The sequence below is a fragment of the Dendrobium catenatum genome, unplaced genomic scaffold (assembly GCF_001605985.2).
Source record: "Dendrobium catenatum unplaced genomic scaffold, ASM160598v2 fragScaff_scaffold_699, whole genome shotgun sequence".
In the NCBI taxonomy this organism is placed as follows: domain Eukaryota; kingdom Viridiplantae; phylum Streptophyta; class Magnoliopsida; order Asparagales; family Orchidaceae; genus Dendrobium; species Dendrobium catenatum.
The window spans coordinates 802199-820204 of NW_021319161.1; positions in this window are offsets into that span (position 1 = coordinate 802199).

Sequence of the window (18006 nt, forward strand, 5' to 3'; positions counted from 1 at the left end):
AAACATTATTTGGCATCATCAAAATCTCAAACTCGGGATCATGGGTTGCAACATTGAACATTTAGAAAATCATCCCTAATTATACAGATAAAAAAGACTAAATTATACGAATGATGATGACATCATACAATGTAATATGCATTAAAAACTTAGTCATTTATACTCAACATAAAAGAGTATCATATACATGCTACAGAATTTGTACAATATGAAAATTTTGTATAGTACAAAGAAAATACTTAAAACATGATATGATAAATAAAGAACCTTTCCAAACACCAATCAATCAAGTTCTGATGACATGCTACCAGTAAAAACAAAAAATTTATATATAAAACTAACAAAAGAAAAATAAACAAAACAAAAATACACAAACATGAACTCTAACAAACAACCAAAAAAATAAACAAACACACCAATAAATTACTAATAAAATTTGTAGATATTCAATTTAAGCATTAAGATTAGTCACACCTAATCTAGTTCATAAGGTGCTAAACATTTCAAAATCTAGTAGTTTTATAAAAATGTCTGCCAGTTGATTCTCAGCACAACATGGTGCAATTTAATTTGTCCCTTAGCAATATAATCTCTAATGAAGTGATGCATAATATCATTATGCTTAAATCTAGAATATTAAATAAGATTCTGTGAAATGCATATGACACTTGTATTATCATAGAAAATTAGAATAGTGATAATAGAAAATCTTCAGTCAATCAGTTATTATTTTAACCAAAGAACCTATGTCACATAACTACCTAATGCAATGTATTCTGCTTTAGCAGTAGAAATGGTTAACGAATTTTGTTTTGTGCTATACCAAGAAACTAAAGTATTTCCTATGAATTGACAAGTTCCAGAAGTACTTTTCTTATTAACCCTACTTCCTGCAAAATCTGAATCATAAAATATATTAATTTCAAAAGAAGAATTCTACTTAGGATACCAAATCCTTAAGCTTTAAATTCTTGAAAGATGTATGAGAATTCTTTTAACTGCTATCAAATGTGGTTCCTTTGGAACAGATTGAAATCTAGCACACAAATACACTAAATATAATATATGGTTTGCTAGTAGTCAAGTAAAATAATTATCCAATTATTCCTCTAAATTTCTTTTGATCAACAAATTTTCCCTTAGGGTCCTTATCTAATTACAATGAGGAACTCATTGGTGTACTTACTGGATTAGCATTATCCATTTCATATTTCTTGAGGATGTCTGTAATATACTTTGATTGGCTATGAAATGTTCCTTCCTCATTTTCCTTTATGCTATTACCAAGAAAATAACTCAAGTTTCCCATCAAACTCACATCAAATTCATTAATCCTTATGTTTAAAAAATCATTACAAAGATTTTTATTATTAGATCAAAATAAGATATTATTTATATATATTTGAATAATGAGTATGATATCTCTTATCCTTTTCAAAAAGATAGTGTGTCCACACTTCCTTTATCAAATGATCTCTCTAATAGGAAAATGCTTAACCTCTCATATCAAGCCCTAGGTGCATTTTTAAGTCCATATAAAGCCTTTTTTCAATTTAAACATGTGATTTGGATATTTTGAATTTTCAAAATCTAGAGGTTGCTTAACATAAACTTTCTTTTATATCACCCCATTAAGAAACGCACTCTTAGAATCCATTTGATACAATTTAAAACATTTAAAACAGACAAAGGCTTGTAAAACTCTTATTACTTCAAGTCAAGATACAAGGGTAAAAGTTTCTTTAAAATCAATTCCTTTTATTTGATTCTACCCCTTGGCTACCAATCTTGCCTTATTTCTAATCACAATGCATGAATCATTCATTTTATTTTTGAATACCCACTTAGTTCTAATAATACTTTAATCATTAAGTCTTTCAATTAATTCCCAAATATCATTTCTAATAAATTGATTCAATTCTTCTTAGATGGCTAAAATCTAAAATTCACCTGAAAGTGCTTGATTTATATTAGTTGTTTCAATCATCGATAAAATGGAAGAATCGTTCACTTCTTTGCTAAGTCCATTCCTATTCCTAACACCCTCATTAGGTTCACCTAAAATCATTCTTTATGGTGATTCTTAGAAAATTTCTATTCTCTAGGAAAAGGGGTTTCAATTCCAACACTATCTTTTAAATTTGTATTTTCAATTTCTTGGGAGATATCTTTAATATGATATTCTTCTAATCTTGGCTCTTCCAAAATGCTAGAATCATAAAAAACTATATGTGTGATCTCCTCAACTGCCAAAGTTCTCTTGATAAAAACTATAAAGGATTTGCCAATATTATAATATATTAGAAAAATTCCTTCATAAAATTTAGGATCAAATTTTCCTAAAAGAGTTTTATCATTATTTTGAATGAACACCATACATATAAAAATATTCAAATGTGAAAGATTAGGTGTTCTCCCCTTAAGAAGTTAATAGGGTGTTTTATTCAATTTGGATATAATATTTACCCTATTAAGAACGTAACAAGCTGTACTAACCGCTTCAGCCCAAAAATATTTTTAAAATGAGTATTCTGTCAATATGGCTCTAGTGACTTCTATTCAAGTTTTGTTCTTTCTTTTGACTATCCTATTATAGTGAGGGATCATAGGTGCTGAAAAATTATGATCAATTCATTGCTCTATATAAAAATCTTCAAATTTTTTTATTTTTAAACTCTCCTCCATGATCACTTTGAATTGATAAAATTTTACATCCTAGTTTCCACTGAATCCAAGTAGAAAAACTTCTAAATTTCTCAAATGATTAACTCTTATGTAATAAGATTTTAACCCAAGTGAATTTTGAAAAATCATCAACAATTATAAACTAAAAAACTTTACCTCTTAGACTTCTAGTGCTAGCCAATCCAAAAGGATCCATGAGTAGGACTTCAACAATTTGCTAGTTCTAAGATCTTTAATTGAATGAGAAGAGGACTTCATCAGTTTTCCTAATTAATATGCATCACACAGGTGATCCTTAGTAAAGTCTAATTTTGGTATCCCTCTAAGAACTTTCTGGGTAATCTTCTTAAGATTTTTTATACTTGTGTGATAAAGTCTTCTATGCCATAACCATTATTCATCACTAATTATCTTAAGATAAAAATCTTTAAAGGATTTAATAAAATTCAAATCAAGCATGTACATATTATTTACCCTATTTTTATGTAATATATTAACTCCATTTTGGCTTATAATGTAGCTTATGGGAAAGAATTTAACATTATAACCTTTATCACAAAGCTGACTAATACTCAACAAGTTATGCTTTAAGCCTTCTACTATAATATATTTTCAATGAAAAAATTATTCTTATTGACAATCATGCTTGTACCTATCACTTTCCTAGTGGTATTATCTCCAGTGTTACCTTGCCTCCATTCCTAGCTTCCATCAATATGAATTATAATGTGCCTCTAGTCTTATGCTTTGAACATCCATTGTCTAAGTACCAAATTCTCTCTCAAGGTCTTATATGAGAGTGTTTCTACAAAATGATCAAACGTTAGACTTTAGAACCCAAATAAGTTTGGGTTCACCTTTTAGCAATAATAATTAAGAGGCATGTTCGATATGCTATAATTTATGCATCTTAGGTGTCCACATTAGATATATTTTAATATGAATAGTGCAAGTGTGAGAGATATAACCAATCATTCCACAAGAAAAACATTCAACTTCAGAAAAAGAATTTATCAATCTATGTGAGTTATATTGTCTTTTCTTAGGTTTTAAAATTTTAGGCTTCTAATCAAGATTCAAAAATTGTTCAAGTGTTAGGGGTGTCGTGTTTTCCTCAATAGCTTTCAGCTCCACTTTAAAATATGAGTTAGCACTTTCTAAAATAGCATTGTTAAAACTTAACTCATTTTCTATTTGATCTAATTCATCTATAAACACTTTAAAATCATTTTCATGTTTAGTACAAGAAGATTTCAAAAGTTTATGCTATTTTCAAATCATCAAACTCATCTAATAATTTCATGTGGTTGCTATCAATCAATATGTGATCATTCCTAAGGATTGCATACTCTTTTTATAAATTTAAGAATACTATGTTTAACTTAGTATGTAGCTTTTTGAGTTTCCTATATGCAATATGGATTTTCTCATAAACTTCAAATAACTCATCATAAGTTAAATCATGTATCTCCTCTTGATCTGACTGATCAAGCTTGTCTACCTTTAAGCACAAGTTTGTCACTTTTCTTCTGCTTTTGTTTCTGAGGAATCTGAAGCTGAGTATGTATAGAATTCTCTCTACAATCTCTTTTTTCCCTATCTAACATTGGTTTTCTCCTCAAACTTCTCCTTACTATGATTAGCTTTAAGATTTAGGCAATTAGATTTGATGTGTCCATGCTTTTTACATTCATAACAAATCACTTCATTAGATATTTTTTTCATTTTTGTGGAACTTACCTTTATTCCACTACTGGGTCACCTTTTCTTTTATTTAAGGAAACTTCTAAATTGCCTTTTCATTAAGGAAATATTATCTTGATCCTCAGGATGAGACTAATTCTTTTTTAGTCATCCACTTTCAATGTGATATTTTTCTCCTTCTGCTTGTCACTTGCATCAATCCGTCTTTGTATCACTCCTTGCTTGTAAGCAATTTGTGATCTAAGAAGATTATTAGCCGAATAAACAATTAGGTATTTAGATTCAGTTATGGTAGTAATCTTTACATCATCAACTATAGGTAAACAGTGAAGTATTTTATGGACTTTCTCAGAATTCATTAGTTCCCTACCTAAAGCATACGATAAAGTGACTATCTGTGTAAAATGAGTATACATGTAAGTAATTGATTAATTTAGTTTCATGCAAAAAAGTTCATAGTTGTATAATATAAAATTCAATCTAGACTATTTCTCTTTATTAGTTCCATCATAAGTTAAGCAAAGTCTATCCCATATTTCTTTTCCAATTCTATAGGTTAAAATATGCATAGTCTTCAAACTTAAGTGCACATAAAAAGATTTTTAAATATTTAGCATTTAACTAAGAAAACTCTTTTTTCTCTATTATCCAATAAATAAATGGTGTTTCAATCATAACGCCATCAACAAGTCTAGTTTCTCTAGTGTAATCTTCATGTACTAAAATCCACTTGAAATAGTCAAGTGCTTAAAGAAAAGTACACATACGGGTTTTTCAAAATTTGAAAGGGATGTTATCAAATAGTGGTTGTCTAGTGATCGAATATCCTTCAGGTGTGTTATAATTTCCAAAAGTAGCCATGATAGTTTTCAAAAAGATATGTTATTAGGCCTAATACGATTGTACCAAGGCTAATCAAGAGGGAGGGTAAATTGGTAATTTAAAAATTCTTAGTAATTTAGAAAACTGATTTAAGATTTTATGCATAATGATAAATTTTCTCAAAAAAAAAAAATTAATCACAAAAAGAAAATGTGCAGAAAATAAAAAACATTAAAAGTAAAGACAATGAAACACTAAATTTTGTAATGGTTTAGTCCAACTAGACCTACGTTCACTCCCTGAAGACTTCCTCTTCAGGTATTGAAGTGTACCAAAGTGACCTTCTTTTACTCTGACGGCAAGGTGGAGAAGCCCTTATAAGAACTGCTCTTCCACCAACTCTGATGCAGCAAAGTACCGTCATCCTTTCTCACCCTCGTGGTGAACGCAGAGAACTGACATCCTTCCTAACCCTCCTGGTGATGGCAAAGAATAAATGTCCTTTTTCACCCTGCTGGTAATAGTAGAGTATCGGATCTTCTCCAAAGATCTTCTCTCAAGGGTCTTCAAAGAAGTACGGAAGAGATTCAAATAACACACACAAAGAGATCATCTCCTTTGGGCATCCTTGTAAACCCTTCATAACTTTTACAAACAAGATCTCTCAATCCTCCCTCCCAAACACTCTCCCTAAACACACTCACTCTCACTCTTGAAAGAAAGTTTGTGAAAGAAGTATTTTCAATCATTTTTTAGGAAGCTTATATAAAAAGGACACGAAAAATCTTTCAAAAAATTAAAAATTTCAAGTTCGATGTACTTGGATCATACAGTATGATCCTACTTCATATGTACAAATAATTTAAAAAATCCTTATATCATCATTTATGAATTGATTTTCTACTCCGTTAGTCGTATTTATGAACTAATATTATACTGTATGAATTGTTTAAAAAAGAACAGGTTCGTTTGGTATGGTAATGTACTAGCCCATTTTGTACTCTAGCAGTAGTCTTTATGAACCCTACATCATACAACACGAACTAGTTAAATCAAATCCTATTTCGTATGGTGCAAACATGGATGAGCCCAATTCATACTCTGGAAGTCATCTGTACGAAACTAATTTCATACAGTACAAACACTTCAAAAAACTTTACCTATTCATATGGGACACACCCATTTTGTACTTTAAATATTATTTATACAAAACTAATTTCATATAGTATGATCAGTTTAGAAAATGGTGAGTTCGATCCAGATTAATTGGTATATATCAATTTCATACTTTGGGCATTGTCTATATGAATCCAACCTCATACAATACGAACAGTACAAAAAAAAATTCCAAGGCATGATTCGATTAACTTCTTTTTAGAGGAACACTCTGGTCAAGTCATCTAGTATGATTCAAGAATCGTACAATATGATTAGTTTTAAAAATATAAGTTTTTACCTACTCCCCCAGTATATGTGTGTATGGTTACCTAATTATAATCACACATTCTCTCAGACTCAAGAAAAATATAAAAAGGTACAGACTTCAATTATAAGAAACCCTAATATATTATCTATTGAAGTCTTCAATGGTCAAGAGTATATTTTCCCTAAAATGTTAGTACACACAAATAACACGACCATAATTTTTTCAATATGTGTTAGGAGACATAATAATCAACACAATAATATTTTGGTATCCTAAAAAACTCATATGATATAAAAGCATAGGTTTGAAAACTAAGTCGCAACATTAGGTTTAAGGTATTTGAAGTTTGTAGAGCTTTGACAGGGTTTAGCTTGGTTTTCCCACTCCATATGAGTTCATCAAGTAAACTAATAAAAATAAGTCAATTTATAACTTAGGCATGTTTAGGAGGCCTATAAGATTGAGCTTGAGTAATGGGGGTAGGTTAATTGATTGTATAAAAAGGTTTGACATAGGTTAGGTTGATTTAACCAATCCTGGTTAAGTTGAGCAATACAAACTTTAACCAAGAGAGTAGATTAGGTGAGTGTGTTCATTTATGAGCTTTAAATAAATACATTGAGTGAGTCTAGGTGGAGTGAAAGAGGTTATTGGGGTTCAATATATGGGGTTTGACCAAGCTATTATACTAGTTTAACCTAGCTAAAATAGATTGAATAGGTCATCCAAATTTTGGGGTCTATGGATAATGAATTCAATATATGAAGCTCCTAAGTTGAGGATTCAAGCAAGGTTTGAAATCAATAAGTTAATATCATATATGATGTAGTCTACTAGGTATGCAAGGCATGGATTAGGGTTTTACTTTGGTTTTTAGGTTAACTAGGGCATGTTTTAGGGTTTCAAATGATATAGGAAGTTTAGATATACTTTAAGTAACTTTGGGTTCAATTGTTAAGTCTAAGCCACATATTAGTCACCAAACTCGTGACAGGGCAGTTTAGGCATGAATGGGTATATGGTTCCATTCTATGGTCAAATAGGGTCAACTTGGATGGGACATAATGTCTTGGGTTACCTAGACTGTCTTAGGTATGATCCAAGACTAATTCAGACTGATCATAAGAATTTGGATAAATAATTAAGCAGGCTTGAATGGATTATTGATAAGCTAAGGTAGGAGACATAGGGGTTAGTACCTACTATTTGATGAAGTCACGCAACACTATAATAATATAGTATTAGCTTGAGGCAAATTTCAAGGATGGAAGTTTTAATGAATTCAATTAAAAATGAGGACAATGAAAACCAATCTAATTATTTTAATTATCCATTATTTTGAGGCTTTAAAGACTACAAGCATTAATGATCACTATTGGGCAGATGAAATGGCAACACGAAAAAATTTTCTATCCTAGTGTTCTTACTTATCCATTAGATGTTGAGGCTTGGAAGCACTTTGACCAAACACATCCTTACTTCATTAATAAACCACATAATATAAGTTTGGGATTATGTACAGATAATTTAACTCCTTAAAGTCAAGTAGATTCACGTTAATCATGATGGCCAATAATACTAAGACCCTACAACCCTTCACTAAAAAAGTGCATGAATACACCTTACATATTTCTCATACTTAGCATAATTAGACAGCATAATATAAAATCAAAAAGTAAATTCCATCTTATAATCGTTGATTAATGACATGAAGGATATATGAAAAGGTGTTATAATATATAATGTTTCAACTAAACCAAACTTTCTAATGAAACATTCTTAATGTTTCTTGTAAATCATCAATTTAGGAGAAATAAAAATGCTTTCATAAAAAATAAGGCTGAAAAGTCATAGCTTACCCCTAGATTAAGTTGTGATTAGATGTTTAAAAGAATAAACATGATACCTATACATATTGAAACCCATCCACTAGCAAAGTATAGAGTTTTGGGTTATGGATTTGGCCACAAATGGATAAAAAAGGAAAATTTTAGACATATTCATCTAGAGAAAAAACATAATTTGGCAGAATTTAGATATTATGCATATTGAGAAGAAAATTTATTATAACAAATTTAATGACATAATAGATGTGTAAGAAAAAATAAAGGATAAATTGAAGGCTATGATGGTCCGTAAAGAGCATTGTAAGAGAAAACATCTTGAACTAAAAAACAATGAAAATAGTAAATTGTTGAAGCAAAAAACCCCTTTTTGCTCATGTTAGAATAGAGAAGAGAGATGTGGGAGTGGGTCCAAGACATACAACAATATGAAATTATTTTATTATTATTATTTATTGCTTGGCTTTTGGTAATTATAAGAAAAATTGTATGAATTGACATCTTTTTAATCTTTTCTATAGTATATTTTTGATGGATTTTCCATGTGAATCCATCAATATGTTTTTCTAGTTACAAAAATCACAAAAAAGTTATTAGAATAAATTATGAAAAAAAAAAACTAACGAACTTGTCATCCAAATTGATTAATAGATAGGCCCATTAGAAACTCCACCAGGTTGCCTTTTTTGTGATGGCTTTTTTTCTTTTATTTCTAATGATTTTTTTCATTATAAACACAATAAAAATTCATCTAAAACATTTTCAATGGAAATATTTCCAATGGAAATTCATTCTTTTGGGATTTTAGCAATGATTCTGAATCCATGAAAAAGACCTAAATTTCCTTAAGTGAAAGTGGGAACCTCGATGTTAGTCATATGATAGCATCTTTCAATATATTTATGTGATCTTCATTATGATATTTAATATAAAAATTTTAAAATTTAGTTACTCCTTCAATTCTTTATCTTGTTATATTCAAATTTGTTGTTGATGACACCCGACTTTACTAGGACAGACTCTATGAACATGTGACCTAAAACTTGTGTGAGGCTAGAAAGAAAAATGAGAAATTAAAATTCTTAAGAAAAGTTATAATGAATGCTCAAGGGGCTCACAATCTCAATTAGTTAGAAGAAGAATCATGTTTCATCAGATTAAAAAGATATAAAATGTTCCTCATCACCTCTTATTTGTAGGGTTCTAATAGTTGCAGGAAAGGTTATACTGAAGAAAATTAAAAAAGTATAATGCTACATAAACTACCCTTGCGACATTTCACCTCCTAATTAGTTGGGGGATAGCTAGGGCTTATGATATCTAATGATCTATCTCTGAGAGAGCTCAATAATTTTGAGTGTACACTTAGTGAGCTCTATAGTGTGTGCCAACTTGATAATGTTGAGTAGGAGTAGGTGAGTCTCCATGAAAGTGTCGAGTAAGGGGTACTTAGTATCATTAGGTCATTGAGAACTTGTGTTGGGTCTAAAATCACTTAGAAAAAAGGCAAATGAGTTGAGATTGAAAAGAAAATGAGCTAAGTGGTTGGCTTGCCATGGAAGGCCAAGCTAAGGGCTCTTCTAAGTAGGTGATAAGTATAAATATTGTGTTATTTTATATGTTATATTTCTAGTGAAAATATGTTGTTTCATTGTGCTGTACTAGAAAAATATAGAAAAAGTATAAAATTCTAAGTATCATCCAGCACCGTGATGTCGGACCAAACAATGGTGCAATGCCATCAAAGACATCACCGTAGCGTCATAATCGGCATGGTTTTACCGATTTCTCTATTGGGTAGTGTTGCGGTGAAAAATGAGTTAGCTTTGAAACACCTAGCTTACTGTCCTTAAGCACCACAACATCACAATTTATCATGCCTCAGTGCTCCAATTACCATTATGGTGTCACAGCCTTCGGAAGTTAGCATCACCGTAATTTGGCAATTTTAAATGTACAAGGACATGAACTGTTAGTGAAATGATGTGATTATTCACTAAGTAATTGATCCACATCGTCAAGAGCAATGAAGGAGCTAAAATAATAATGATGTGGTGTTAGTTCATTTTTTGGGTGTAGCGGCGCAGGCCTTTTAAGTTCCGCAATGACAGTTTCCTACTTTATGTTTCTCTATTAATAGTTAATGTGTTATGTTTATTAGGGCGTTCAATCATTTTTTTAATTTCAACGCATTTCAGAGTACTTATTTAAAACTCTCTTAGGTTGACAACTAAGGGAATTTAGGAAAGTATTTGATACAATCATTATATTTTTAGTCTGTATTTACTGGAGCAACTCTATAAATTAAGGAAGGAGTGTAGAGGAGACTCATTGAATCTTTTGTGTGATATCATTCTCTTGTATTTTTTTTCTTCTATGATTTCATGAAAAAGAGTTTGCTTACTTTCTTTAAAATCTGGCTAATTCGTTAGTTTTAGCTTGATGATATAGATATATATTAAGTACTAAAGAAAATTCTTGTGCTCTAAAGTTAAAGGTTGTTTTCAATATTATTCATCTCTTTATTTATTGCACATAGTGGCCATATTTGTAGTTAACTCTAGTGTTATATATAGCCTAGATGGAGGAATGCAAGAATAAACAAAAATATTTGAATAATGTGTTTGCATACTCAGACATAAGATATAAAACATGCTAGGTTCTTAAGGAAATTATTTAACTATAGGACGTCAGCACATATTCTTTTCACCCCTATAAGCACGACAAAGATCTAGGGATGTATATGCTCTAAATCACATCAGAATTAAGAATTTCATTAAGAAAGATATGCAATTTACATTCATCAATCCAAAATAATTTATTCAAATATTATATCCATTATTTTATTATTTTTCTTTAGAGATTGAATCTCCACAAAAAACATTTTTCTTGAAGTGGGATAATTTTGTGATTAGATTAAACAAAAGTAGTTGATTACTGGAAAGAATACTTTCTCATGGGTTTGACACTCTACTCTACCATGTTATTACTTGATTTGGAATGTATACTTGCGTATATTAAGTGTGGTTTGTTAATTTGTATCAAGGAAAACCTAAGCATTATTTAAGGAAAATAGAGGCTTACGTATATATTTTTATAATTTAGAATCACACACCATCGTAGCCCCATTCTCATTAGTAGGTGTTTTAATGTAGTTGGATTTGGACATGTGAGGGATGAAGGAACTTTGCCCCTAAGTGAGGCTGAGTCATTGTGATGGTTACCTCCATTACACAAGGAGAGTGGCATGTTACACGATCGATAGGGTTATTATTTTCTCTAGAGCGGGGAGACCTTTCTTCATATAATTGGTTGAGTGGGCCTGTTATTCCTTAAATGAGTTCCTCTGTAGAGCCATTTGGATATGAATCCTCTTATTATAACCCACTAACTACCTAATAGATACCTATATAGGCATTCTCCCTAATTCACTTGACTCTTTAATAAGCAAGTGGAAAAAAGGATGAGTTAATGATAAAACATTAATTACAACTACCGAGTTTGTAACAAGAAAACAAATGCATATTCTCTATTTTATTTTTACTATAGGCTCGATCATCATGTAGATTCCACATTAATGTTGTGTGCCACTTTATTCTTGTCTCCTTATAAATAGAGCCTCTATGTTGATGAATTATTACTTGTTTCCCTCATAGAACTTGTGACTATATATTTACATTTGAACTGTATCAAGTTAGCAAGTTTTGGATGAAAGAGACTTAGAAAGTCACCTTTCATACATGTAAGGTTAATGTATTATAGAAAAGGTGAGTGAACCTTTACTAAGCAAAGAAGTTGATGGCAACACGCCAGTTAAACAATATTCCTAGAATTCATATTTGCTCCTCCTACAATGCATATTAAGATTTCTTCTAGCATTGGTGGTGGAGATTGCTAACTTGTCGACAATGGTGTTTAGCATTATTGAGCACAACACTATTGGAGGTAATGTGGAATCTCAAGAGAGGGTCGACCTCACTTTTAAGGAAGATGACAAGCCTCCTCATTTGCTAAGGATGAGGAAAGTTCTTCAATTGCACCTAGAAGTGTGATTCAAATAAAGGAAGTTGCCTTTACTAAATTTGGAGTGGTTTTGTAGATGCCTTTAGCTGCTATAGGTAATAGAAAAATGAGCAAGTTTAAACATTTATGAAGAGCCTCATTTGGAGAAAAGGTTCCTGCTATAAGAGAGCCTTTAATTTTCCTTTCCTTCATCAAATTGCTAGTGCATCCACTTAGTAGGCTAGTGATGAAAACTTTCGAGTGGTGAGCACTAAGATAGTATATGGAAGGGAATATCTTACATGAATGACTCCTCGTAGTCCCCTTAAAATTCTTAGATAGAAAAATTCTAATTGATGAAAATTTGTTAATGACTATATGGGCACCACCTACCCCAAGGATCAAAGATGCCAACTCAATAGGAGTGGTAGAACTCATAGTGGCTAATGAATAAGATAGTGGAGTGGTAGCGAAGCAAGTTGGGACCATGACTAAAGAAGATGATCACATCTATAAGGAATTCAATGAGAATTCTTGTGGCTCACTATCCATCGGTCTCTTTTCCAATGTTATCCCTCCCTAGGGATTGATCACATTGATGAGGTGGTGGATCAACTCATCATTTTAGAGAAGATGATGAATATCCATGATATAGAGAGTGAAGCTAGTATCATGTGTAGGTATGATCGTGATATAAGTCATAAAGCTAAGGAAGGAGCTCATCATGTTGAAGGAAAACATAAACCAGGTGAAGTTGACTAGCTTCACTATTGGGAGGAGATTTATCTTTTGATTATAAACAAGTCCTTGGCATATCACCTAAGGTAGTGAGTAACCCAACCTATAGGGCATTTTGTGGCAACAAGTAGCTTCGTTCCACTTTTTATTGTTGTAATGTGTTGCAACATATTGTGTGTGTCGAGTTCATGAAAAGGATGTTATATTTGATAATTTGTTTTCTATCTGGGTATTTTATACTTTTTCTTTCTTGGAATGTTTCATGTATTTTATATATGATTAGTATTCTATTTTGTTTACTACAATGAGTATCTATGCATGTGCTCTTGATCGACAATTAGAAGAATTCAATTTTTTTTTTAGATTTGGGGCATTGCACCATTACGGCAAGTGAGTGAAACTTGTTAAATACCAAGTTAGTTATTTTAACTTTAGACTATAACCTTCCCATACTGGAAATATTTAATGAGAGCATGTGGTTCAAGAGCATAAAACTAAAATGCATATGTGTATGTGTTTAATTGAAAAGTATTATTTTGAAAAATATTAATTTTCTTTGGGAAAGATTAATTTTCAGAATTTTGAAATTGAACATGTTGCAAATTCAGGTCCATGAACTATGTTTTGATGATTGGAAAACACTCTTACTTGTCTTGAACTGCCTTTTACTACTGACTTTTCAGGAATCAAAGATCGGACGAAAAAACGGAGCCAGCTCAAGAATGGGTAGATTAAGGTTGAGTCAGTCTGTAATTTTATTTTTCCCCTTCTTGAGTCAATTGTAATCTTTGGTGTGACTGATGCAAAGTAACCCTACACACACACACACCAGAGAGACTTAGAATTTCTATTTTTTACTCATATCGGCAAGGATGATATTTACATCGTCATGGATGATCGGGCTTAAAAAAAACTAATCAGAGGTTCTTAATTAAGGCAGCCGTCATTAGCCAATCGGCCTGAACGATACTTATATCGGCTAGGACAATAGGATCTAAACATAAAGGAATTACCACCATAAGCAATTAAGGTATTCTGTGTTTTTGGTAATCGGCCAGGACGATATTCACAATTATGCCTTAATTGATTAGATAATCAAGGGGGTAATTAAGGATGATTGATACGATCATATCATCCTTGATGATAGCGAGATTAGCCAGGATGATCGATTCTAAAATTCTTAGTCACTCTTGGATGATAAATATCAGCCATCACAAATTCAGGGCGATGTTCTGGACGATCTGGATCGGGCAGCCTGAATTCAGGGTGATGCTTTGGACGATTTTCCTCTGATTTGAACTGATCGGCAGGGACGATCGTGCGATCATCCTGGATGATCAAGCAGATTTTCAATCGTCCAATTTGCATTCAGGGCAATGCTCTGGCAGATCTTCTAAGATTTATACTGATCGGCCAGGATAATTTCCATATCATCCTTGACGATATAGTCAGCAACTTGTAATTAATGAGCTATTTTGAGCTCTTCTTTATAAGAGCTCTTGTTTAACATTTTTTATAATCCTTGGCTGCTGTCTTTACCTGAGAAAACCTAAAGGAGAGAGAGAGAGAGAGAGAGAGGATCTTGTGAGGGGGAGCTAGTGAGGGGATTCACAAGGGGTTGCTCCAAGCATTATTCCACTTCTTCTTCCCTAGAGTCTCTTGTCCTTGGAAGGGTTCGGTGAGGTAAGTTTCAGCAAGTGATCGAGGTTCTCTGCCTGCTTCAGGAGGAAGCAAAAGGAGGAAGGTTCTCTGCCTTGCCCGGTGTGGAAAAAGGAGGTGTTTGTAAAGGCTTCTCCGCCTAGCTGTGGGGGCTAAAGGAGAGTCGCGATTGTAGTGCAATACTCGGAGGGTGCCTCTAGGGAGTGGACGTAGGTCGAGTTGACCGAACCACTATAAACCTTTGTGTTCTTGTTTTTACTGCTTCTGCACTTAAATTTCCGTATTGTTTGTTTTGTGGTGATTTGGTTTGTGAAATTTGTTGAGCTTTGCATAAAGTTTTTAAAATACCAATCCCCCCCTCTTGGTTAGCCTTGGGCAAGTTCTATAGGGCTTAACATTCTTAATGAACTTTCAAGTGGTATTAGAGCGGGATTCATAAAAACTGAGTTTGAAAACTTTTTGAATTTGATCCATGGCTAACTTTGTGAATCGTAACACTACTGAAGGATATTCGATTACATGACCTCCCTTGTTTGATAACTTACCTTTTGATTTTTGGAAAACCCGTATGGCAATGTTTTTACAATTTACTGATTATCGCATGTGGATGCTTATTATAGAAGGTTATTCTCCACCTTCTCGTAAAATTAATGGAATTAAAATAGAAGTTGCTTTTACTGAATGGACTTTCGATGAAAGAGATTTAGCTCAATTGAATACAAAATGTTTGCACTATTTTTTCTGTGCTTTGAAATCTGAGGATTACATGCATGTTTCCACTTGCTCAACTGGTAAGGAAATTTGGGATAGGTTATGCATTACTTATGAAGTAACCAATGAAGTGAAACAATCCCGTTTGAACATTCTCTTGCATGACTATGAACTTTTTCATATGAAACATTCTGAATCTATTTCTTACATGTATACAAGGTTTACTTATATTGCTACTTGATTGCATGTTTTAGGAAGAGAACTTTCGAACTTTGAAAAAGTAAACAAAATTTTGAAATGCTTGCCTTCATCGTTTGATGCTAAAATCACTGCTATAACTGAATCTAAGGATTTAAACACCTATTCGATTGATAACTAACTTGGCTCACTCATTACTTATGAGCAAGGAGTGAATCAAAGAAATCTTGATGCAGGTGAGAAGAAGAAGAAGAAAACGATGGCACTGAAGGCACACAAATCAGATTCTAAATCTTCCGGGTCTGAAAGCGATGACTTTACCTTAATCACAAGGCAATTCAAAAGCTTTCTAAGGAAGAAGAAAAAGCATCATTGGTGAAAAGGTAAGGATAATAAATATTCAAAGGGATCTTCTGATGTTATCTGTTATGAATGCAGGAAACCCGGACATGTGAGAGCTAATTGTACTATAATTTAAGATCACTCAAGCAAAAGAAAGGGTGAGGAGAAACCCAAGTTCAAGAAGGACAAGAAGAGACTTCAAAAAGTATTTTGGGCGGATTCTGCATCGGATTCATCATAGACGGAATCAGAAGATGAGACAATAAAATTGTGCTTGATGGCAGACAATAATCTTGATCAAGAAGAGGTATGTGAACTTTCCTATGATCAACTTCTTGAAGTTTCTGAAAAAATTCATGCATCATATAGGAAACTCAAGAAAACTCATACAAGCTTAAAATTAGAATTTTTTGAGTTACAAAAAGAGCATGCAATTATGACTAAAGATCATTCTACAATTGATTCAAATCATATGGCTCTACTTGATGAATTTGATGAGTTAAACAAAAAACATTGTAAATTAATTGAAGAGCTTGAGTCACTAAAAGTCATACACACCTCACTTGATTCTAATTTTAAGAAGTCTAAAGAGATGGAGAAAAATTTGAGGATTGAGAATGAAGTCTTTTAAAGCACAAATTTGAAGATTCAAAATGAATTAGATACATGTAAGAAAACTAGAATATCACATACTTTTGATCAAAAGCCAAAACATAGGAAGAGTTATTATAACTCAAACCCTTAAGAAACCCTTTTCCTGGAGTTAGATATTTCTCCTGAGGCATGCTAGGACACATCTCACACACTTGCACAGTTCTCCATAGTACACATTGGGTGTGGAGACCTAAGTTGCATAATCCACAGCATACCACACATGCATTGCATTCTACTTTTCATAAGAAGGGACCCAAACCTGTTTAGGTTCCTATAACTGACATTTGATAATCTTGCAGGTGGGCTCTCACAAAAGGCCTCACGATAGTATGTGATACCTGGACAGCGGATTCGACATATGACTGGTGATGCCAATCAGTTTGTTTTGCTGGAGTCCAGGACTGGAGGCAAGGTTACTCTTGGAGATAACACCACCAAGAAGATGGTAGGCTCATTAATAATTAGTAATTCCAAGAACCTTATGATTGAAAATGTTTTGCTTGTAGATGGATTGAAGCACAACCTGCTAACCATAAGTCAACTTTGTGACAAGGGCTTCATCGTGCAATTCTTTGCAAATTCATGCATTATAAGTTTAAGTAACAACACTATTTTGCAGGGAAAGAGGATCAACAACGTCTACATACTTGATTTAAATAACATTGAATGTGCTGCTTCATTTTGCTTAAAAACAGTGGTTAATGATTCATGGTTGTGGCACCGGAGACTATGTCATGCAAGTATAAAAACCCTTAGGAAAGTGACCTAAAAAGACTTAGTTAGAGGTGTCCCAAACTCAAATTTTCAAAAGACCACCTTTGTGATGCCTGTCAACTAGAAAAGCAAGTCCACTCTACCTTTCACCCCATTAAAGACATTAGCACCTCTAGACCTTTAGAAGGCCTTCACATGGATTTGTTTAGACCCATTAGCACTGCCAGCTTGGAAGGAAAAGTCTATGGTTTTGTGATTGTTGATGACTACTCGAGGTTCACTTGGACTAGATTTCTTACACATAAAAATGAGTCTTTTGAGGAGTTTAAAATATTTTCTACTTGGATTCAAAAAAAAAGCTAGGTTGTGAGATATTGACCATCCATAGTGATCATAGGGGAGAGTTTGAGAATGAAAGATTTGAAGATTTTTGTGAGGAAAAGGGGATTAGCCAAAACTTCTCAGCTCTTAGGACCCTCAGCAGAACGGGGTAGCTGAAAGGAAGAA